This window comes from Coloeus monedula, assembly GCF_965178545.1.
Source record: "Coloeus monedula genome assembly, chromosome: 3".
Lineage (NCBI taxonomy): Eukaryota > Metazoa > Chordata > Aves > Passeriformes > Corvidae > Coloeus > Coloeus monedula.
The window spans coordinates 34,291,007-34,316,785 of NC_138783.1; the positions used below are offsets into that span (position 1 = coordinate 34,291,007).

Here is a 25,779-nt window from a genome sequence, read left to right on the forward strand (position 1 = left end):
CAGACTATTAAGTGGGGAAATTTGCCCAGTATAGGTAACAACAGCTTTTGGGATGATGGATAATGAGTGGAACTTGGTCTGCTGAGGAAATAGAAATTTTATAGGATATTTCTGCTGTAAATGCTTTCCTCCTCCTGATAATTAGATGACTTCAGTGAGATTTGCTTTTAACTATCAAAGACACAGTAATATTTGAGCAGGAAAAAACCCAATTGCGGTCAAGTTGACAGTGCATTGATTTACATCCTGTCTGAGCATGCATTGTAGATAGAGCCAAATCTTTGGATGCTGGAAGTGAGAGGGCTGACTAACAGAGCTATGATGATTTATTGCAGCTAAGGAGTTGGCAAGATTTTGTTGACATTTTCATTGGCTCTGGACCACAGCATGATGTTGGTCCACAGCTATCAACTTGTCACCTTTTATGAGCAGATGAATGAGAAAAAAATTCAAGTTGTCACTCTCCCTCAGTCTATCTTGCAAGTGGTTGTAAGCTTTGGGGTTTTGGTTGTCTTTATATTATGTTAAAATTATTTGTATTATTGTTTATCTGTATGATGAGATCCACTTAAAAATATTGATTGAACAGTTGCGCTAACTAGTTTTTTACCAGATGAGTATCTAGGCCAGTAACTAATTAGCAACTCATTCTACTTGTTAGTTTCCATTCACATAGACTTTGGATTGACTTTGTGGTGTGGTTTATGTTGTTTTGTGTTTTAATATAAACACAAAACAAGGGGGTTGCAGCATGAGCACAAAGTATGGTAGTGTGATGCTTTGAAGACTGGAATTGTGCTGGAATTTGTAGCAAGCCAAGAGCAGTTGCACTCAATGCATCTGACTTTACACAGTGGCTTTAAATGCCTTGGGTATTTTTTACAATACTTGTTTCTTACACCATAAAAAATAAAATCCTTTATCTTGAGTATTCTTTGCTTGTCTTTTGTTAGATATCTGTGCATGCATAGCTAATATATTGTCACAAAAAATGGTAAACTGAGGATTGAACTTCGCTGTCTTGGTTAGCATGAGAAATTGTCTAAGATCAGAATAACTTCAAGTGTTATTATTTTTAAGCCGTTGGAGTGGAAACTTGTTCTGGGACCAATACTAGTTAATATCTTAATCAACAACATAGACAGTGGGATTGAGTGTACCTCCAGCAAATTTGCAGATGACACCAAGCTGAATGATGCAGTTGATATGCTGGAGGGAGGAGATGCCATCCAGAGGGACTGTCACAGGCTGGAGAGGTGCACCAAAGTGAACCTCATTAAGTTTAATAAGGCCAAGTGCGAGGTGCTGCACCTGGGTCAAGATAATCACCAGTGTCCACACATACTGTGAGATGTGAGATAAATGAATTGAGAACAGCCCTGAGGAGAAGGAACTGGGTGTACTGGTGGATGAGAAACTGGGCATGAGCTGGCAATGTGCGCTCCCAGCCCAGAAAGCCAGTTGTATCCTAGGCTGCATCCAAATCAATGTGGCCAGCAGGGCGAGGGAGGGCATTCTGCCCCTCAGCTCTGCTGTGATGAGACCCCATCTGGAATGCTGCATCCAGCTCTGGGATCCAAGCATAAGAAGGATGTGGACCTGTTGGAACAGGTCTAGAGGGGGCCATGGAAATGGTCAGAGGGCTGGAGCACCACTCCAATGAAGACAGGCTGAGAGAGCTGGGTCTGTTCAGCCTGGAGAAGAGAGGGCTTCAGGGGACCTTTTTGTGGCCTTTCCCCATTTAAAGGGGGCTTATAAGGAAGATGGGGACAAACGTTTTAAGAGAATCTGTTATGACAGGACAAGGGGTTGTGTTTTTAAGCTGAAAGAGGGTAGATTTAGATTGAACATAAAAAAGGAATTCTTTACTATGAGGTTGGTGAGGCACTGAAACGGGTTGCCCAGAGAAGCTATGGATGCTCCATGCCTAGAAGTGTTCAGGATTAGGCTGGATGAGACTTCAGGCAACCTGCTCTAGTGAAAGGCATTCCTGCCTGTGGCAGAGGTGGGTGGGACTAGATGGTCCTTTAAGGTCTTTTCTAACCCAGACAATTCTGAGTCTGGGTGAAAAAAACACCCAACTTTCTATTAGAACACAGTTCAACCATTCACTTGGTTGCTATTTTTTTGATTCTAGAGTACAGCATGTGGTCCTTGAGGTAATTGCCTACTTGAAGCTTGTTATTATCTATATTTTTTCTTGATTATAGAAGCTGAATGGAGTGAAGGCAAATAAGTTGTAATTCCCAAGTACCTTCTGCTTCTTCTTTATCAAACAATATTCTATGCAGCCAAAGAGATTTTCTGTCTGTCTTATCTGTATCAGATATTTATAGGCACATTTTACTATACTTCAGTAGACTTATTTTCCTGGGAGACTAATGCAGACAGTGGGAGAAAATTAAATCAGACAGAAATTAACTTCTAAGTCGTCGATATTTTTCCCTGTCTTTTTTCAGAAGTATTTTTTAACTGACTTGCCTTTATCGCAGAAAAATATCTATGAAACATCAGCATTTTGATAGAAAGCTGATTAATGAAATTAAAACTTCTAGTGACACATCAAAGCATAGTGCCTCCTATAAAAGACTTGTAGGGAAAAGACAAAGCAGATATCTGGCCAGTTGTGACAACTCTATTAGATGATGACAGCATGTGTTTGGGTGTCTCTCAACAGTGGTAGAGGGAACAGTGTCAAACAGTGAAGGAAAAACAAACTGCTAGAAAAAGTACCCTCTTTCATCACTTGTGCTGTCTGTGTCACTGAGGATGCCATGTGTCTGGGCTCTCCATTTTCAGCATTTTTTATAAAAAGCACTGTGTCCTCTCTTGGGAGTGCCTTTTGCATCTAATGCAAGAACCAGGAGATCTGGCAGCATTGCTGTTATGTAACAGTCTGACTTTTGCCATCCCTAATTTACCGTCCTGTTAGAATTTGTTGATGATTCTTGCAATTAAGATTCTCAATTCTGTTTGGCAACTCACTATCTGCAAAAGAGGCCATAAGTGAATATTGCCTTTCTGTGCCTTCACAATGTCCTTAATTAGATTCATTTTAAGTCTGAGAGTTTTAACCAAGGGAATTACCTAAGGGTGGCTTTGTCTGCACTTGCACTTTTAGTCATGTCTTCCAAAGGACTGTAGTGTTTGATTATAAAATACTCCAAAAGGAGTCCACTGTACTGCTCTCTATCATCCTAAACCTCCCTTTTGCTGCGGCTGCTTGCTAGCTAGATCCATTATATAAAGATAATGAAGTGTCAGAATCTGCACCTGTGTTGCAAAAACATTTGGGGTTGTCTTTCCTTCTAGCCCACTTGACAGCTTTTCTTGAGCTTGGCATTCGGCATATGCATTCACCTTAGATCACCCTGAAGCATTAATAGGATCCCTCTGCTTTTCCCTGCTGCATTCTCAGCTCTTTGGCCCACTGTTCTAGCCCACGGAAAAAATCCCTTTTGGGCATCATCTACCATGGAGAAGCAGCAGGAAGGAGCAATAAAAGGGGTGTGGGCACAAAAGGTAAAGGATCTGGCACAGGCCTTAAGCAGAGCCTCATTCAGCATCAGCTGTGCCCTCAATGTGTAGAAGGGGACAGTGACTTTAAGGGAAGGTGAACCTAAGGAAGGGTCCACACAGGGTAAATGCAGCAGCCATACCCGCTGCCACAGCTCATGGGCTGCAGCTTTACATAGGTGCTACATTCTGCAGAAATTTAGTGAAGGTTTTGGGTGCCAGGCTGCTCTGCAGCTGAACTCTCAGTCTTTCTGCCCCTTGATTTGCCTATATCCATAGCACAAGGAGAGCAAATCCCATTCCTCTTTGATCCTGCATACATGTGCAGGATGTTCTTGCTCTATTTACATGGAATAGATCAGTGCACAGAGAATATAGTTACTCCTGCTTTTTCTTTTCCCAGTTCATTGGGAACACCGGAGGGACAGGAATGCACTAATGCCCTGAACAATTCTGAATTTAGCCTGCCTGATCTGACAGTTAACCCATAAACATTCCTGGTTTAAGTAAATCAAGGCTTTTGTATTGAGATTCACTTCACAGGAGTTGTTTTAAAGAAGATCATACTTTTGGAAGATGACTGCCAAGTTAGTTCTGGTGGTTGTGCTCTATGTACAGAATGTTCTGACATGATATGGAGCCAAGCAGAAACATACTGAAACATGCATGTTCTGATTTGGTTTAGGGCTATGAACCTGGAAGAAGTGTTTCTGAAGTCAGTCTTGCTTTTGTTAAACACAAAACAAATAAATGTCTCTGTTTGGCAGGAGTTGGCTCTCTCCTGGGACTAGCATTGTGCCTCCTAATGCTGTCCCATCCTCTCCTGTGTAGATGTGCTCTATAAAATAAATAGATTGCTCTGCACTCTAAAAAATAACATTTTGCAGGGGCTCTCTAAGCTTTAAGTCTTTTTCTATTAAACCCCTGTTGGCTAATAAATTTCACTCACAATCTGGGTGGTGTTGAATGTTTTTTGTGGCTAAAGTAAAATATTTGAAAACAGAGCTATTAATACAGTGCTTCTTCTATCTTTCACCTCAGTGCTGATGGCAATGGAAAATTCTAAGTGCTAAAACCCAGCTTTATTTTTAAAGGAGGTATTAAAGTAATGCCATGCATATTTCTGCTAGGTCTCTATATTCCTGCAGATCTTCTTCATTCCTAAGTCTCCTGTACCCCTCCTTGCCCAGTGCTCAATGCAGTTTATTGTCCACTTCTTTAAAAGAACTGGTTAAAAAAGTCTGTCAGTATCCTTCAATGCTGAGTCTGTCACCAACTACCAGCTATGATGCTGCTTTTTAAAACAGCCACTTAAATCCCCCTTCCCCTTGGATAGCTCTCTGATGCTTCCTTCTTGTTTTCATCACCCCTCCCCAGCCTTCCCTAGGGAAAAACATGCTGTTCCTATTGTTGTTGGTAGTAGCTGGAGGTGCTGAAGAGTCTCTCCTGTAATCTGATTTACGGATTCAGTGGGGAAAATTCCAGCTAGAGTAAGGTAGGGTTGGATTAGCAGCAAACCACAGCACATCCCAGCAAGGCAGCAAATGCTTCATGCTTGGGTAGATAGAGGCACAGGCCAGCAGAATATGTGTAAGCAGAAGGGATTAGGCTTAGGAGCAAATTTTGAGAGAGATAAGGCAAAAGAAGCCATTTACTCCTCTATTTTATCACACAGTAGGGAAAAAAGGGAATAGAAGATTTTTTTTTAAATGGCAATAGCCCTTTGATAAAGAAATATATGTACCTAATTTACAACATATGTGGTCCTTCCTCCCACTGCAATTCCTGTGATCCCAGTGAAACTAGGGAAGGGTTTCAGAATTGCAAAACAAGCTCAGAAACCCTGAAGATAAGTTGATAATACATTTAAAAAATTTCTATGATAAACATTAATCTGCTCAAAACCATTATCTGCAGACTGACCCACATAGCTGCTTGACATCATCATCAGGAAACATTTTGCATGAGTTATTTACAATGAGTAATCTCATTAAGCACACATTATGTATAGGATATTTGCAGTCTTTATTGCTTTGTTTGTTTTATGGAGAGCACCAGGATGTTTCTGCAGCAGTCACAGTTACAGAAGTGTAGCAGTGCATAATTTAGAGCAAAATATTTCTAACTTGGTTACAGAAATTTTGTTTAAGCTGAAACTTAGTATTGATCTTTATGAGAGCAATTACTTAAGGGAACTTTTATGGAAAAGCAAATATAGATTTAACTACTTAAAATCACTGCAACTCATGAGGTTTATGAGCAAAATAATTTAAACACCACTTAATTATCTTCTGGACGCTATTTTAAAATTCTGTTTTAAGTGCTCATTGAGCCAGGCAACATTTTGACAGTGTTACCAAAGTTTAAAACAAATGTGCACATCCAATTTCTATACTATTTATTATTTATTATTCCCAGAGGGAAAGCACTGTTGGAGTACAATCTGTGATAGGCTATACTTAGCTTGGGGGTTATATACCAGGGATATCGCTACTGAAAAGCCACACTCTCCTGACATGGGAAATTCCAAGCTAAGGTCAAACATGAGTGATTCAAACATTCTGGGTTTATGGTGGTATACACAAAACCAAAATTAGCTCCACTCTGTATTTACAACCTGCAATAACCAGAAAATATGGCTATTGTGACTGCTTAGATGTGTTTCTTATCCTAGTAAAGTCAGCAAATTTTTTTTCATTATTTTTCTCTTAGATGTGCTGCAGTATGAAATGAGGCAGTAATTTAATATTTTTTTAGGAAAACAAAGAAGTTCATCATATGATTTAAAAAAGTGTATGTCTGTGTAGCCAACAGGTGAAGAGGAGTTCAAGTGGAAGAGCAGGACTTAGAGTTATAGGTCAGTAACTCATGTCAGGGTATCTGGAAACTATAAGTTAACAAGCAGCCTCGCTTTGCTTCATGCTGCAGTCAAAATCTATAGAAGAAACTTGTGGGGGAAGCAGTCATGGCAGAAAAAAAGAAACTGTGCCTTGTTCAGCAGTATTTGATAGTGATGCTGACAGTGAAATTCATCTGTCCAGATTTATGTCATTGGAGAGCTATAAACACTTTTGAGGGACAGTTCACCTTTACACTCGTATGGATGGATTGGGCTATGGAAGGCTGTGTTTCTCTTGGCTAATGATACAGAAGACCTGGACAGCCAGCTCTGACACAGGTGTCTGAACTGAAGGCATATCCCATGGTTTTCTCAGTGTTGCCCAAGTCTGTGGTAAAGAGTTGACGTACAGCAGACACACAGGCACAAGAATTTCCTTTTAGGTACTCCAAACGCAGTTCATTTTAGGTATCCTTTTGGAACCATAGAACCATTAAGCTTGGAAAAGACCTTTAAGATTATGGAGTCCAACTCTTAACCCTGCACTGCTCACCACTAAATCAAGTCACCAAGTGCCACATCCACGTGCCTTTTGAACACTTCCAAGAGTGGTGATTCCACCACTTCCCTGGGCAGCTTGTTCCAATGACTGACCATCCTTTCAGTGAAGAAATTTTTCCTGCTATCCGGACTAAACCTCTCCCGGTGCGATGTGAGTCCATTCTGCCACTTTTTACTCAGGAGAAGAAATTGACCCAGGCCTGGCTACAGCCTCCTTTCAGCAAGCTGTAGAAAAAAAGAAGGTCCCAGCTCAGCCTCTTTTTCTCCATACTAAACACCTGCAGCTCCCTCAGCTGCCCCTCATCAGATTTGTGCTCCAGACCCTTCCCCAGCTCCGTTGCCCTTCTCTGGACATGCTCCAGACCCTCAATGTCTTTCTTGCAGAGAGGGGCCCAGAACTGAACACGGGATTTGATGTGTCCTCACCAGTGCCCAGTACAGGGTGAAAATCCCTGCCCTGGTCCTGCTGGCCACACCATCGCGGATACAGGCCAGGATGCCATTGGCCATCTTGGCCACCTGGGCACACACTGGCTCATGTTCAGCTATTGTTGACCAACACCTCATGTCCTTTTCTGCTGAGCAGTTTTCTGGCTATTCTGCCCCCAGCCTCTAGCCCTGCATGGGGTTGTTGTGACCCAAGTGCTGAACCCAGCACTTTGCCTTGTTGGACCTTGTACAATTGGCCTCAGCTCACCAATCCAGCCTGTCTGGATCCCTCTGCAGACCCCTTACTACTCTCAATAGATAGGGTACTATTCAATAGAGCTGCTACTGACTGCCAGGCAAGATGCAAATGAAAACAGGATAGGATCTGGGCACAGCCCAAGTTGTGTAGAGGTATTACGTGTCACAGAATATGGTATTATACCTAATGCCTTTTTCCTTAATACCTTGAAAAAAAAATCTGTTTAATCATAATAGACCATATGTTTTAGTGGCATTTTCATTGGTACTTTTAGATTGCAAGTCCTATTTTTCATTCAGTACATACATACTGTATAATGTCGTTTGCACTTAAAGGGCTCTGGGAACCTAAAAATCTCTCTTTATCACATACATGGCTATAAACAGCCATCTTAGCAAATGTGTTCTCCAAAGATTTATTCCTGGAAAGTTCTAAATGTCTCCTGTGAAGTGCTTGGGGGTCCTCCCTTTGACCCTGTTGGTATCACTCATATGCCACTCTAAATAAGGAATGGAATCCTGCCCTGGGACTGGGACAGTTTATATGTCAGGGAGGTGTTGCACAGGCATTTCACAAGAAATGAATATAAAAAGCTTCTTTAAATGCTGATAGAAATTACTCTTCCCTGCAGAATACTCATTTGTCTGCTGTTTGGAACATTTTTTTTTAGTTGTGAACAAATGCAAATTAGGATTTCTTTGCTTTGTTTGTTTGTTTGTTCTGGGCTCTCTAAGGAAGCAGGGAATATAAATTTCCTGTAAAACATATAATTGATAAGCTGTTACATGTCACAGGAAGACTGTGAATTATAGGTCTAAATGTACTGTGTTTTCAGGGGTTTGAAAGACAGAGCTTCAATTATCCCTGCAAACAGACCTGAATTCTATCATCCCTTCCTGGGATTTGAGCCTTGCCAAAACACAGAGGTGCTCAGCCCTGTTTGTTGATGACTTTTGGAGATTGTGTATACATCTTTCTGGGTCAGTGACCTTGCATGAATTTTTCTGGGTGGACATCTGCTGTTTCTGCATCAAGACTCACCATCTTATGTGAAGTCGCAGGGATAAATATTTGCTGAAAGTGATTAGCATCAATTATGGATTCAGATGCGTCCTGTCAGTCATTCTAATAGTACCTATTCATGTCATCCACAGTAGGGCCATCTCTTCTCTCCTACCTTGGATGATTCACTGGATTTCCTCAGTGTCTGAGCATCTCAGCATATTAATTTGTTTTCCCAAGATCCTTGTGAAGAAGTTGGGAAAAGCTGTTATCCCCATTTTAAGAACAAGGGTGAGAAGCAGAGAGGTGGAGAACATGACTGCATTGTGTAAGGATACACTGAGCATGTCAGATCTGGAATGAGTGCTGCACTGAGGGTAGTTAACCCAATTAACCCATAGTAAAGCTAATAGTCTATGCATGATATCACATCTTTGTACTTTACTGTGCCATGAAACTGGTCAGCTCTTGAAACAACTTTGGGACTTTGTAACAAAGCAGTGAATGACAGAACAGAACGTTATTCTCCTGTGGAAAGGAAAGGGACATTTTAAAAAATATTCACCATCACAGGTATAACTTCAGGAGGGGGTTTTGCTACATCAGTTTGGCAGCCTGGGCCACCCCTTTGCTTGGTTATTTTGTGAGCTGGGCTCTGGCTGTGGAACAAGGGGACAGCCACAGTGTGCAGGAGCCGCCAGATCTGCAATCTGCTCCACTGTCACTGTCTTTGCTCAGAGCTGAGTTTCAGGGCAGCTTCATTTAGAGGCTACACATTCTCTATTCCTCTGAATTGTTCATAATGTATGGTGGAATCATCTAAAATAGGGTGCTGTAGAATTAAAGAAAAAGCAAGACCTCAGAAAAGTTGAAGCTTTTCCTCCCACAAGTATATACTATGTATATGTATTTTTATACATAGATTTCAGAATCTCCATTTTCGTGCCTCTGGTGTCAGCTCCTGAGTTTACCCCGGTTGTACTGATCTCTGCTGCATAAATAACTCTCTGTGCCTGTCTCCAGTTAATCTAAACCTGTAAGTGTTCACTCCTGTTCTTTTTGCTGTGCCACCTGCCTCTCACTCTGCCATGTTACTCCCTTCTCTGCCACAAGTCTCAGACTTCCTGAGTGAACCCTGGGTCTTGAAATATTTTGGGAATGGAAGGATGGGTAAGAGAGTGCTCTTCCATGTTTTGGTGCTCTCTTTTCACTCACAGAATAGCTCTCACATTTTCTTCTTCCCTGCCATGTCCTTATTTCTGAGGTACTTAAGGATATTCCTATTTGAATAAACATTTACTATTTTTAAACTGCTTATCCTTGCAGAATAGGTAATCAGAAAAAGCAAGTCATGAGTGAAGAGCAGTGATTTCTAGCACTGGATAGCCACCTAAAAATACTTAAATGTCCTGTTGGTAGCAGAATGGCAACACTGGATTGAAGGATGGGAGATAAACCTCAGGAGAGGGATCCCAGTCATCTGCTGTTACACAGAACATGATCATGTAAAACCTCAACTGAGAATTTGGAAATTATTTGCTGTCAGTCACTTCTAACTTCTGCTGTCATCCTATGCTGGTCTCTGCTACTGCATGAATGTGTAAGATAAAGCACATACCACGCTGTTCAAAGATTGATCTCAGTAAAAAAGCCAGTTGAATAACTCACCTGAGAATTTGTGGTTACCTGGATTTGCCCTCCTACTGTAAAACAGAACTGAATGTGCTGATCTGTTGCACCTCTGCACAGTGGGCCTTTGGTTGTAAGCTCACCCCAGGTCTGCCTGCTAAAAAGTCAGTTTAGTCACATTTGGCATCAGCAGACTCAGTCACTTTAAATGGTTCATAAAACTTGAGACCGGCCACAGGAGTGAGAACAAAAGTCCCAAAGGACTCTGTACCTCTGCAGATGGTAGAAGTCCACTGTGAGGCTGACAGAAAAAGTGTGGTAAGATGTCAAATACAGAGTAATATTTCCCTTGGAGTATCTTTCCTGCTTCCAGCAATCAGGAGTTTAATGGCTTCTTAAGTTTGAAGTTACAGATGGGCACTACTTCTGGTAGTATCCTTAAAATAAGAATTGGGTAAGTGGAACAAAACTCTGCTATCAGGTAAGTAAATCTAGATTTGCACCAGTGGAATAGGGCAGGGTCTGGTTTTTCCCTCTCTCCCTTGATAGTAAAAGTAATTAAATCTTTAAAATTTGGATCCTCTCCTGTACTTTTTTAAAATAAAGAACTGGTTTGATAAAAATCTTGGCATTTACTTTATCAGTCCTTAAGTATAGTAAAGAGGGTTTTACTTATTAGGTATACGCTTCTCAGTTTTCTAGTGTAGTATATATTCTATTTCAGTAATATCTGCTCAGCTATGCATTTTCTCTGCTTCATGTTATGTGCATGAAGGGTGCCTTTAGAGATTTAAGAGGGCGATCTGAGTAATGATTTTTTTCAGCTATCCTTCACAAAATTCAAACTGCCACTAACTTTCTGCAACATCAGTTCTATGGAAACTCAGCATCTGCTACAATAAAAAATGTGTTTGAGCAGATCTTTCCATTTTTGTAATTTATTTTCTATTGCTTTTTGAGTAGTATTTGTTCCATTGTGGCTGCTACAAAATTTAGAAGCTCTTGTAAAGTTATTCACAGTATTTCTTTTCCATTTAATGGTAGGTCTTTGGGTAAGACCTTCTTTTGTTTCAGCAAAATCAGTGACAAAATTGATTTTGAAGTGGAAGTAGAAAGGTGTCCTCAGTTTATCACCTCCGAAAATGAAAAAATTTGAATTCATAGCATTCACAGCAGTAGTTTACCATATTGCATGTTTATTGGGTTCTTAGATGTGGTTAACTGCTGTTAAGCAGTAAAATCAAAAAAAATTGAGATTATTAAATGGTCTATTTACTAAACCAATCTTGACATCTTTATTCATACACATCTGATTATGTTACCACTTCCAAATGATATTTTGGATGTGGGGGTTCAGTACTTTTTTTTTTTTTTTTTTTACTTTGTTTAGTAGTGATAACCTACAGAATCAGGACAGCTTTGTTGGGAGAGGGGATTGCTTTGTGTTCTGGTTCATTGGTAATGAACAGAGTTGTCAGTTAATTTCTAAGTCCTTGTTGCTGGTGAATTTACATAAAATGCAGCGCGTCATGGTTGATCTGAGGCAGGGTGGGATTGGGATAAAGCATACAGGAATTAATCCAGAGGAAATTCTGAGTTCTGGCTTGCTTTCAACAGACCCTAAGGAAAATTGCCCTGTCTGTCCCTTGGCTAGATAGATTGACCAAGCTAGATAGACAAGTACTTGCTGCTTTCCTTGAGATCTCAAATTTCTTTGAGATCTATTCGTGCATACAGTACAGCATAACTGTGGTATGATTTCAAATTCCGTATTTAATTTTCCAGGGTCAGCATTAAAAACTTTTTATCTTGAAACTGAGAATGGAAGAAAAGTTATTGAAAACCACATTTTTTATTGTATTAAAAAGCACTCGAAAATTTGTTGTTGTTGTTGTTGTTGGGGAAAAGGGAAACAAGACAGGAGGTGAGAAAAGAGCTCATTATTTTGGGAGCTCAGTTTTTGGGTGCAAACCCAAAACATTGGCATAATAGCATGCTTTATAATTGAAATTTAGAAAAGAAGAACTTCAGAAATCTATGCATTGTAGATGCAGGTTGAAACTATCAGTGTTCAAGGTGGTTTGAACTTTTTTGCTTTAAAATAAATTGACTTAAAATTATAGAAAAGTAAATGCTAGTTGTTTAAATTTTTTATTCAGTTCTTACTGCTGCAGTCTTTATATCTTTGTTCTTCACTTACTTTTTCTGTTTATTCTTCCTGACTAAAGATACTGTCACACCTGCAGAAGCCTCAAGTTTCTTTTGCTTTCTGAACAGGAGCCAGAAGACCCCAAGTGCCATGAAATTGAAAAGGCTGGGGAATAAAAACCAGAAACTTGTTCCCATCTGTATTCTCTACCCAGGATGAGCCCCCATGAAACACCCTCTCAAACTGCCAGTCTAGCAGACATGGATACATCATGGGACTATGAAGTCCTGGATCCACATAAGCAATTTAGTGACTGAAATGCATCTTGGACAAAATTTAAGTTTTCAGCTCCAAGTAGGCAGGTCAGAAAGCCCATGGCCATTCCCATCCCTCCCTTCCCCCCTGCTTATATGTCTCCAAGATTTCAGGCCCCAGGCTCTCCCATCCTTTGTGCTGAAGCTTCCTTAATCTCTCCACTAGCCACATTTTGCAGGGAGGATGGAGACTTCCTCTGGCTGAATGTTATTTGTTGCTGGTGGTCATTGCACTCTCCAGAGTGAAGCATGTGCTGAGCTCTGAATTTCCCTTCACAAGAATGCAGTGATACTGAGAGGGTCCCAACTTTCATCCATCTTTTGAGGGAAAAGAATGAAGCAATCTTCCCTACCAAAAGGGCAGTTTAGGCATGGAAGTAGGGTTGAGATATTTTGGCAATGTATCTTGATTTCTTTTAGGAGCATTGGTCAGGCAGGCACTTGCAGTAGGATGCAGGCACTTGCAGTAGGATACAGGGAATTTAAAAAATAACTATCTCCTTTCTTGATTGCACTTCCCCCTGCTGCTAGCCAACATGCTGCTTTTTCTAAATTTTGTTATTTGTAATTTTCATGAACTGCATTGAAGGAACCAGTACCTAAGGGCCTTATCAGGCAGCTCTTAGGATCACCACACTTTATGGATCTGCAACCATTTCCATTGTGCTCTTCTCAAGGTGTGGCAGAAGTGTTGATGACAATATGACAATGTTGGTGTCACCATCTTACAGGCACCAAGCTGCCCCTGACTGTAGAATGTAATATAATGTACTAAGTGCAATAAGAAGTTAAGCAGAGGTGATGCTCATGGACTTAAGTTACTATTTTTTTTCTGAGTGTATTTGCTAGGATTTTTCTTAAGATACATTACATACAAAGAAAGGTGCAAAACTCCACCTTCAAGGACAAGCTGGGTGAGCAGGAAGAAACTGAGTTGGGATGGAGCCTAATGCCTTGTGCAAAGCTGCAGGACCTTTGCCTAAGCCTTTGCAGATGGACATTCCTATGCTAATTTATAGAAGAAAAATTCAAGAACTACAGTAGTTAAACTACATTGCTCAGTCCAATCAGGGCAGAAAGTTAGGAAAGGTAGGTAGTTTAAAATAATTTGGGAGGCTCAGCAAACTCCTAACATGAAATTTAACTGGCATTGGCAAAAATAGTCTATTTTATACTGACTGATCATCTTCATTTGACAGGTTGGCTGTGAGAAAAGATTTAGGTGTCACTGTGAGTAGCTCATGAATTAGATTTCAATTCCTTTTAAAATAATTGAATAAATACCCGGAGATGAAATCAGTAAAGTCTAGAGGATAATAGAAGTTTGGGTAAACAAACAGCATGATTTTTATAGAGAACAAATCATACAAGACACACTTAATTGCTTGTTTTGATAGAATTGCTAAATTATTAGCTGCTGCTTGTATTTTTTGGAGATAGACTTTCAAAAACATCGAGAGCAGTTAGGTACCCAACTCTTGCTGGTTTTAAGGGTTTGCTACATTATCTCCTGAAGTTGTAAAGAAAAGTTCATGCTAATTGGCTTGGAGTTTAGTCTTGCTACACGACTTCTTAGACCCCTGGGAGTGACTGTGCCCAGATGGATATATATGAGTTGTGTAAGGATGCTGGCACTGCTTCCAGCACCAATATTATACGCAGACTTGCTTTATATTTTCATTAATGACTGAGAAGTTCAGCACACAGCAGCATGCCAAGGAAATGTAAAGGCCAAAAATTCAGGAAGCCGTGAACATTAATATGATAATATGGTCCTGTAGAACAAAACTCTCATCTGAAATACCTCATCAATCCCCCCGAAAACCAAAACCTAAAGTAGAACTTTTCATGAGAGCAACAGGTCTTAAATAGTTCTGGTGGGAAATTCCACATACCACCTAAAGAACAGAGACTGGACCACTCTTGACAAAGCGTGGTGCTCTGAAAATATTCCATTAAGCTGCCCAGTTTTCTGAATTCTTTCAAATCATCTAGTTGTTCTGTGGACCGAAGCAAATTTGGAGGTCACTAATGCAGATAGATCTAAGACAGATAATAGTAGCATTCACATCACCCTCCTAAAACAGATCTTTTATACTGGGAGATTGAAGAGAAGCCAGTAATTTGGACAAAAAAATGCTAATCAGTTAGATCACCTCACCTGTCAGAACTCATTGGAACTAAATATGGACACTTTTTCTGCCACTGTATAATTGGAAACTCTCCAAAGGTGGCATATATTGTATCTGTTCCACTGGAAAAAAGTTGAATTATAGTGGATATTTTTGCTAGTAATCTAGAAGGAAGCGAGATAGTGAAGCTAAAGGAAATGGCAGGAAGCAAATTTGGCTGAAGTTAGCAATATCTGATCCAAAACAGATGTCCTCTGGCAGCCAGTGGTCAAGACTGGGAAAGAAATGAAAGGAAAGCAAAAAGGGGTGATTCTGTGATACTCTATGGGGAAGCAGGAATTGTGTTGAAGAGGGAGATAGGAATGCACTGGGACCAATCTATCAGATATACTTACAGTGGCAACATAGGGAATGAGGTGGAGAAAATAGGAAGCCCTTGAATGACAAGGGTAGGAGGCAAATCTCAATTCAATAAATGAAAAAGCTTCTGTGGAAGTGCATCAAGAACTGGGTTTGACTGCTTGACAACCACCCAGGAGTTAAAGGGAAAAAAAAAAGGGAGATACTTGTAAAAAATCATATTTGGCAGCTCTCTAGGAGCTAATTTAAAAAAAAAAAAACAACACAACCTTCCTCACCATTACCACCCCCACCAAATATTTAGGCCGTGTCTTCTGTAGGTAGAATTACCTAGTTTTGGTAGAATTAAAATGGATTAAATCATGAACTTAATGTAGTCAGTGTGAAAATGCATAATACCACAACGAAAAAAAATGGAGCATGAAACACTTTTAAGGCTGAACTTCAGACATTGAGTTTGATGTCTTATTCCATGCTTTTAGTCAAGGGAAAATTAAAGAACTTATGGAGGGGGAGGGGAAAATAAAATTTTATTTTAAATGAGTAAAAACAAACTAATCTTCTCTATCAGTATCATCTTCTTAATGAGCTGAATTTTGAAGATGATGTTTATCAGCTGCCAATCACTGAGATAGAAAATGTAAACCTAAGTCAGAATCATCCAGAAAAATAGGTATTAGCTAGAAAAGTGGCCTGAAAGGATAAATTAAAAGTAAATATTTCCACCCTGTGTTTATGTAATGAAAAAAAAAAGAAGAAGAAAAATACAGGACATAAACCAGGGTTTCTTATGAATTCAAATATATATATACATATATATATATATTTGAGTAGTCATTGTTCACTTAAAGCCCCTTGTTTTCAGGATTCTGTTAGTTGATATTTAATTTCACTGAGATTAGAATGGAATGCCTTTTAGTGGCCCTGGTGTGTCTGAGATATCACTGCTGAAGGGCTCAGGGGAGATAGGATGTAGCTGTCTTCAAGAGAGGTTCTTGAGTTGTGGAAGGGTACCCGAATACATGGAAATGACTAAAGACACATGGGACTATGCAGGTGAATCCCACCTTTTATTGGCAGGAATTAGTCCAGAATTAGCCAGCAGCACAGGATCACTGTGTGGCTTTACACAGTTGTCTTTCATTTTGTTACTGTGGATAACTCAGTATCCCCATCAAACATTGTCAGCTCCCTGTTATCCTCATTTTCAGGTGATTTCTAAGTATTTTGAATTGCATAGCTGCCAATAGAGATTCTAAACAGACTTCACTGAAATCTATCCTCTACTGCAAAACAGTGCCTTTTATTACTAATCTTTATTTTCAATTCTTGTCAAGCTGTTAAATCATTGGAGGATCTGTCCTCCTACTCCCTGAGAGCATAGTTTATTTAAGAGACTTCTGTAAAGGATGGTTTTCATTTTTTTTGGAAATCCAAGCAGAATAACCAAGCTCATCTGTGTGATTGTTGTCTCATTTGAATGGAGACACTTCAAAAGTCTGTGAACAATGTCTGGGATATGTTAAATCCAGCTCAATTTTTCCTGGTTTGCCCCATCTTTGTACTCCATCTGCTAATTTATTCACTTGTATAGTTTCTACCATTTTTTTTTTTACAGAGCAGAACACAGATTAAATACTTTGTAATTCCTTAGATCAGTCTGAAACCTATTAAAAAGTTGATGCCATGGCATCAATTTACCTGTTTGCTGTCCCCTACCACTAAGGATCAGTTAAGTGATGGGTTGATCCTTGATGATTAATATTTTACTCCATCATATTTGTTCTTTCAGAACTTTTGGCCTTCAGGACTTGCTACTATGCATTTTATGTTTACTAACAGCACTTCAATTTAGAATAGTTCTTCTTAATTTGTAAAGAAATATGCAATGGGTAGTGAAGAGTTTTGGAAAAACCATTAATGCTTATCACAGGCAATCATAATTCAACACTTATGAGATTTGTTGGGGTTTTTTGGTAATAATTAAAGGTCAAATAGTTTTCAATTTTCTTACTGAATAAAGACCAATATAAAAAAAAAACCCAAAAAACTCCAAACCCCAAGAACAACAGAAAAGGCAGGCATAAAAGTGAAGACAGAATAATCCTTGGAGCGTATATATATATAAAAAGTAGTGAATAGCCACCTCATGGAATTAAAGGCTGTGGAAGAACAAAGAAGAGAGGGTAAAGTTATGACAGAAAATAGATTTGTAGAATACATGCTTATGTTGTTTGCTGTTAATGTGCATGTTCAGTCTACCAGGGTTAATTGCACATATCCATATCCCAAGGATGATGAAAGCACAATTAAATGGCACTGTTGCTTTTTAGTGAGTGCTCTGCCATGCTAGAAAACTTTGATTTTCTATTCCTTTCCATGATTGTACCTTTTATTGAAAAACACTTTGAAGCATGAGAGCTACATATGCAATTTGCACATTCAGACATTCACTGCGTTACTCTTACACTCTTGGGATCCTGAAAACCCCTTCAACCTCTCCACTCTGACGTATACAAATTATGTCCACCCTGTAAGACAGCATAATTTTCTTCTGTCTATTCATGTGCTGAACGCTTCATGCAAAATGCACATGTGCGTTATGCCAGAATACGTTGAAGTTACAACATCATTCTTGAAATCACAGAATCACAGGATTGTTAGGGTTGGAAGGGACCTCTGGAGACCATCCAGTCCAACCCCCCTGCCAAGGCAGGGTCACCTAGAGCAGGTGACACAGGAACACATCCAGCGGGGTTTGACTATCCCCAGAGAAGGAGACTCCACAGCCTCCCTTGGCACCTTTTCCAGTGCTCTGCCATCCTCACTGTTAAGGAAGTTCTTCCTTGTGCTGAGGTGGAACTTGTGTTTTAGTTTATGGCTATCAGCCTCTTTGAAGTTGTTATTTTACAAAAAGGGTTAAAATCATAAGTGCATAAAGCCTGTTTCTGCCTGTAGGTATAGAGAAAGGGCCTCGGTAGAGCAGGTTTTATGGTAACACATGGTTTTCTGGCTGCCAGCCCAGTGCTCTTATACAAATTGGTGTTTTGTTGGGAGGAGAGGCTCATTTTCCTCAGATGTTTTGTCAGTCATTAATTTGAAACCCTCCCTGTTGGAAATGGCTGCAGAATGTTCAGTGAGGCCTGAGCACATGTAAAGCTGTGATCCCACTTATTGATCCTGTTGTTCCTACATGCAGGTTTGGTCTAGGCCCTCTCGAAAGGCACCTCTCCAACTTCAGCTCTTTCATTCCTGCCTCTTATGTTTGTGCAGGTTATAGAGCAACTTTTAATTGAAAAAGGATTTTGTTTCTATTTATGTAGGTGGTCCCATGCCTTAAGTTGAGGAGGTGTGAACTCCTCTGTTACCCTGCACTTGGGCTGACCTAATGAAAAGGGAACTGAGGATACTCTGAAGAGTGCTGAACTGTTTCAAAGATGCTTCACTTCACTGCAGGAGAAATTCACTGGATTCCTAAGGCAAAAAACCTGCCTTATGAATGAAAGGAGAAAAGATAGCAAGATGATAGAATCATAGATTCCTTAAGGTTGGAAAAGGCCTCAAAAGTCCTTAAGTCTTTGACCAAATACCATCACGCCCGATGTTGTATCATGAAGTGCCACGTTTGCTTTTTTTTTTTAACACTTCCGGGGTGAAGAAACTATGATAGGGAGGAAGAAAGCAGAAAAATCATGAGTGTATGAAGTGTAATCCAGCTTCTGTTACTTGATGCTGCTGCATCTACAGCTTAGCAAGTATTAGTTTAATGACTGCGTGAAGACTGTATTTTACCTTGGATTTTATTGTGCTAGCCTCCCACTGACATTTCCACACCAGGATGTATTGCTTCATAACTTGATCTGGGAAAGGTCATTAAAAACAGTTGTGGACCTTTTTCATGGAGGTTTTCAATGCTTTGATGAAAAGGATGTGCCTGCTAACAAGCCCATTAATGCTAAACATGCCCATTGCAGAGCATTCTGATGGGTCTCTTGTATATGGACAACTAAGCTGCTGAAGTGTAAAATAGATTGTAACTCTGAAGTTACAGGTATTTTAAATATAGATTGAACTCAAAATTGAATGTCAACAGGAAATGTTGCTGTTTACAGATGTGAAATACTGGTGCATTAGTAAAGTTTTGGAGCTTTTTATACCTTAAGAGTCATTATACAGAAGTAAATCTCTCTATGTGGACGTATTTATGATAAAAAATTGTAGAAAATTTGGATAGAGTGAAGCAGAGATCAAATACTGGATCTATCATAGAGTGAGACTGGGAAAAGTGTGCTTTTATTAACAAGGAAACTTTTTCTGGCCCATTTATTTGCAGATAACACCTTCTTGATGGCAAATAAAAGAGAAAGAAATGGAAGCATCAATGCTGAAGATATTGAGAGTAGTCCCCAAATAAATTCTATTACCACTCAAAAGCTCATTAGATAAAAATGCAAAAATAAGTTGTGACTTCCAACGTTCTTATGTATGAATAGTTCTTGGCTTTTGCTCCTTTCTGAAATTTTCATGGTTGCATGATTCCCCAATATTGTTACCAGAATTGAAAACTTAGGTAAGAGTAATATTTCGGATTTATCTAATGGTGGGTCTTGTACAACTTCATTTGGAATCCATTCCTGGTTTGGATATACATCACAGGCCTGACAGTTCTCCCCAGTTACTCAGCCAACATTTCTCCTTGCCTGGTTCCCAAATCCCCACTTATATCCTTTTCATTGCCATGCATTCCATACCAGGTAGTTGATAATTATATCTGTTAAGCCTTATTTACATGCTATTTAGAGATGAATCTGTGTGTGTATGTGAATGTGGGATTCTTTTTTTTAAAAATTTTTTAAATTGCCTTGTTGATTTTTTTGTGTGTGCGTTCTTGTGTGTTCCTGGTGGGCAATGAACTTAGATAGGAGGTGGTTTTATTAATAACAGAATGGGTTATATCTATTAGTTACCTCATGATTTTCCATGAAGGAGAATGCTTTAGAAATAAATATATTTCTATTAATTTACTTATTTGTTTCTGTGGAATTTCTCCAGAGATTAATAACATTGACCATTTAGTTTATTTTTGCTTTGTTTTTTAATTATTTTAAAATTGGTAATGTCTTTTTGGAATGCTGGATGCTTGAATCTAATCTTCTGCCTGTGAAGAAGTCAGCCACTTTTTGGTGACAGTCCAGAAAGTGTGTACTGTGAGAACTCAGTCCAAATTGTGTATTCTATTTTATATCAGTGTCTCACATTGACATTTATATGTAAACAGTGTAGCGAAAGAATCTGAAGTGTTTCTTAGAAGATAAGATCATTACTTACACTATGTTGAAAAAAAAATTATTGCAGCACATTTGAGCCTTAATGGTCAGATTCCATCCATTTTATAGAGAAGGACATGGCACTGTTGTGGTGGTCAGCATAGCTAAACCACTGAATAGGTAATCTCTTGTGTAGGTTGCATAAAGAAATTCTCTTTAAGTATTTTACTCAGTTTCCTAAGAAATGTCAAGCCCTGAAATGAATACCAGAGAGTATGCTGGCATGGACACATAACCAACACTAGTCAAGAGATCTTGAAGAAGTGCCAAGGAGAAGTCTAAGAGATTAGGTAAACACAGCAAAACTTATCTGACAAACAGAAAGGGTCTTTTCATTGTTAGCAGAATCATTTGATCCACATTTCCTGGAATGGCAGTAATACCCTTTACACATTCCATGCAGAGTACTCAGGAGACATTGTACATACTTGTAAAAAATGTGGTACATGTATATAGGACAAAGTGAATTTAAGTGAAACCCATACACATTGGTAGAGGCAGGATTAGACCTATTGACTCCTGGGTCTCATTTCCATGCTTCAATACTGGAAACCACTCTTCCTTAAGGATATCAGACTGCTGAAACCTTATGGAGCGCTTTCTAAGCTTCCCTAACCTCTCTGTGGGTGAAGTAGTTTCAGGAGTTCTGCTCATTCTCTTGAAAGTAAAGTAATTGAAGTTTTCAAACTTTAGATTAGCCACTTAATGTACCATGATCCTTGAAGAGCAAACCAACTACACATTCTGTCCTGCTCTTCCCTAACTTATTAGAGAGCCACTCTGGGTTTCAAGAACAGAACACTAACTTCTGTCAGGGAAAACAAAGTGGGGAGTTCAAAGGGATTGAAAGATGAGAGCTTACTTATCACTAGCCAGGAAATATAAAATGAAAGCCAAAATCTATTTGTGACTGGAAGTAAAATAGAGCTTTCCTTATCCTCTTTACCTGTTCTCCCAAAGACTATCAAAACAGTATTACACAGTAGTAAACCAGCTGTGGTTGACCATATTAATTTGTATATCCTGAATAGTCGTTACTGCTCTGTGTAAAAGTTTTGCTTCTTATTGGTCTGGGAAGTGCTCTCTGGTCTGGTCTAGTCAACAAGAGAAGATGGCAGAACATTCTCCCAGCCATATGCGGAGAAAGAATTGTTTGACAAAAGGCGCAATGCTGTTCTTCTCAATAGGAGGCAGGCAGCGCATGTGCTCTATTTTTCCCATAGGAAGATACCATTAGTTTCAGTAAGTTGCTTAGGAGCATAGGTTCTCATTCGGAGGGGGGGTTGGAAACTCAGGATCTTCATGTCTCAGCTCTTTGTTAGTACCCATGCATTTCTCTGCATTTGTGATCATATTTATTATAAAACAAGGGGTTGAAAAAGTTCTTAGTTACAGGTTTTTATGTCTGTTCCATTCTGATTAGCCTGTAAGTCTTGCACTGCCCAGCAGCCATGTAGAGCAGGAGTTGCTATCCAAACACATGTGATCTTGAGTTTCCCTCACTACAGTGCTCCCATCACAGAGATATCTTCAGTGGGTGTTTTGAAAAACCTGCTGGGTTTGCTTCTAGACAGTTTAGAAAGGAAAAATGAGGGGGCAGTTGAGGTGAATGTACCTTACCTGCCAGAAAGGAATTATTTAGGCTCTAGTTCCAGGAGGAGAGATGCCAGATTTGAATCTCAGTCTAAGCTGGACTTCTAGGAGAAGCCTAAATCTCAGAGAGTGAGAGCATTTGAATACAGACTTTAGAGGACAGATTGCCTATTCTGGTTTTCTCTTGCTCAGCATATTGGCTGCTGTGATTCCTAACCTCAGCTGCTTCACTTGTCCTGATCCCAGCTTGTGGATTAAGTGTCTGGTTCTGGGAAATCTTTGGCCTACCACCATATATGTGGTAATGGTGTGTGTCACCAGACACTTTCTTGTCCACAGGTACCTGTATGGAGCTTCTCCTACTAAACCAGCAAACATAACAGAAGAGTGCCAAAAGTAAAACCCAACGCAACTCAAAATAGTTCTGTATGTCAGTAGATCCATACATTATTTATCCATGCTTGAATTTTAATGAAGAGGAATGCCATTTACTCATTAGTTTAGAAGCCAAAAATACCCACCACTTATATGTTGACTCTGGGCTGTCTTCTGTTCCAGATACTACATTTTTCTTCCATTTCCCAGACAGAAGATATTAAATGTCAGTGTTTGACAGGCATTATTTTTGTTCCTGTAGCAGTAAGTAATGCAGATCAGCAGTTACTGTAAGGGTTGACTGGGATCCAGGTAGAAGGTTCTTATTTATAGCCCCACTCTGTGATATAGTGAAATGAGTTGCAACACAGTGCAATGTGATACTAGAAGTTTCTAGCCTCTCTGTCCAGCCAGGGTGCTACAGAAGGGCTCAGGTTTGAAGACAATGTTTAGGCTGACAGACCATTACTCTGCTATGTTGTCTGATGAGTAGGGAAGACTCAAGAAGCTTCTTCCCTGAGAAAAAGATGATGAGTATCTGTGTAAAGTGCATTGCAGATGGTCATGGATAATCTTCTTCTGGATGAAATAAATGACAATATTTTCTTTGTCTTCGTTTAGATCAGGCTACATTCTGGCTTCATTTCTTATTAGGGTCATTCAGAGTACAGTTACTTTAGGGCATCTGGGCCAGTTCACTCTGCACCAAGAAAATGGCAATGATTTTCCATGGGGCAGTACACCCTGATTTATTTAGCACAGGAGAAGAAATTGTACAGATAGAAAAGTATTCTAAGGTGAGGCTGCAATTTGCACAATAAGCTATCTTTTCTTAATCAGACTCGCATGACTTTTGACAAGCTGAATGTTTCATTTTTAAAAATGGAAACAATCTGTTGTGGGTAAAATAGGCTTGCTAAAGGTGGAAAAGTCTTCTTCTTTCTATCTTCAGACTCACTTAGTTGAAAGAGGAAGAAGATACACCTGTGATTTCTTTTTATCTTCATAGTAGAACATCACAGACTGCCAGAGTCGTCGTCATTATTTTGTATGTAGATATATAAGTAGAAAAATATATATTAGGCAAAGCAATGGTGAAGTGACCTAGCAAGCGTAGAAACCCACTTGAATCACTGCAACCTACAAAGGTTAATTTACTTCTGAAATGCAAATTTAAGGCAGGTTTGTATCTAGTATGTTCAGCTAATTGAGGAATTATCCTTTGTTCTTGAAATCCTGTTATTAGACCTGTGCAGTTTTAAAGGCTCTTGGTAATGTATTTCATTGAAGCTCCCCCTTAAAACACAATTAAAAAGATGATTATTGTAAATGATGTCATATAAAAGTATAACAGGTTGGTTCAGGACTAAGAGTAAAGGGATGAGTCATTCCTGCCCTAGGCTATGATGGAAGTATGAAAAAATTAAATATGGAAATTGGGAGAAAAGGACAAGACATCATAAAAAGTATAATGAAATAGGTGAAGAAAGGGAATGGAAAGGGCAGAAAAAAGACTAGAAATTAGAAAAGAAATGGTAGAAACAGGCTAGAGGGGCAGGGAACAAGGCATTACTATAAATAGCTGATATATCTTGGGAAGAAGTATCTGTCATCTTGTTATATCTCTACAAATTGACACTTCTATCACAGTTGCTGTCACTGATGTTCTGTGAATGCTCCACTGCAAAAAATGTTGAAGACATAGGGATGAAAATGTTGTTTTCTAAGTGCAAGTAAGGATACCAAGGTTCTACTCCTAACTGCTTACAAATCCCAAGTCTTAGTAGTGCCCTGTAAATTATAGCACAATATTTATTGCTTTGGAGTTAATTTTGAAGCCTTGAAGTATGAAAGTATTGTCCAGAATGAATTCTAACCTTAAGCTCTTTCATGGTCTTCCCATTATAAGACAGTGGATTTGGTTGGTTTTTACTCCAATAATTCCCATGCTGAATTCCTCAAATAAAGTCTCAGTGTTATCTAGTGTGCTGGAGAGGAAGGTATTGTTCTTGAGAGAAAGTTTGCAATTGAGTCCTTGGAAACAGTACATGGAAACAGTTGCTTGCACGGAAGCATGGCTTTGGTAGTCATGTAATATCTGTGGATTTGATTGTGCATCCTTGCTGTATTCTTTACCCATTTTTCAGTGAAATGCTTATACCTTTATCAGCAATTCTTCTATGGAATTCAGGTGGCAATGGGCTCTTTTCCCGTCACGTTGGTAGATTAAATATTAGATAAATAATAAATTAGTAGATGAAATATGAAAAACTATGGCAGTTCCAAAAGGAGTTTTGCTACCCAATGCAGCCTTACCTAAATGAAATTAGTATCTACTGCCAGAACTGGGGAGAAACTGTATGTGCAGTGAGGTCAGAACACCCATCAAAATTTTCCATTTGTTACACAATTACACATTGAAATGGTCTGAAAATTGTCTCCATATTAGTTATATTAAAGTACTTCTGAATACTGAATGTTTTTGTATCTGGCCATTTGATCATGGAGGTTCATATTTCCATTAAGGACAGCAAATGAGACAATCCATTTCAGTGTCGGTATTTCATGATTCAGATCATCAGCTCATTTCCTCAGATTGTTCTCAAGTCAAATATAGCCTTAAATTCTATTGCTTAGATTTTCAAGTAAGAGGTTTTGTTGGTGTGGGGTATTTTTTCTGGATCTGTATCACTTTCATGTGTACAGTTAAAAATATGTCAACTATCCCTTCCTCAATTATTTGCAAGATTTCATGTAGTTCTGTTTCAAGATGAAATAGATGTATAAGCAATTGTTTTATAATGCTGCTGCTTTCTGTGGGCTTTCAGAAACATAGGATTTTTATTAATTGTTACAAAAAGGACAACATGCTTAAGGCAATTAAAATCAAATCAGAGTAATATTGTATAGCTAGTGCATATACATAACTTTTATCAGTTGACATTACATGTTCTTAACTAGATATCTTTGAAGATGTAAAACAAGAATTGACAGAATACCAAGTATGAAAAGTGCTTTGTGGGACAAAATGGAAGAAAACAAAGACTGTCATTTTTTATCAGTGGGTTTAAAATTTCTGTAAAAATATAGAAAATAAACACTGTTTCAGGGTTATGCTAATCTTTCTTTTTGTTTACTTGAAGTGAGCTTAAATTTTATCGCTAAATTATCCTTTTGAATATCTTGAACTCTGTCTACAGTATATTTCTGTAGTGCAGCACGTTAGAGTGAGAACAGTTTGGACCATTTACATTAAGAAAGGATTGCCAGAGGGAATGAATCCAAATGGCACTA

At 39.1% G+C, this 25,779-nt stretch overlaps 1 protein-coding gene across 1 annotated transcript in view; it reads left to right on the forward strand.

The window, feature by feature from the left end:
- DLG2 (discs large MAGUK scaffold protein 2) overlaps nt 1-25,779 on the forward strand; it is a gene marked incomplete at both ends in the record, with an annotated part of 992,680 nt that overhangs the window by 168,510 nt on the left and 798,391 nt on the right. The gene's annotated exons all lie outside the window — the stretch shown is intronic.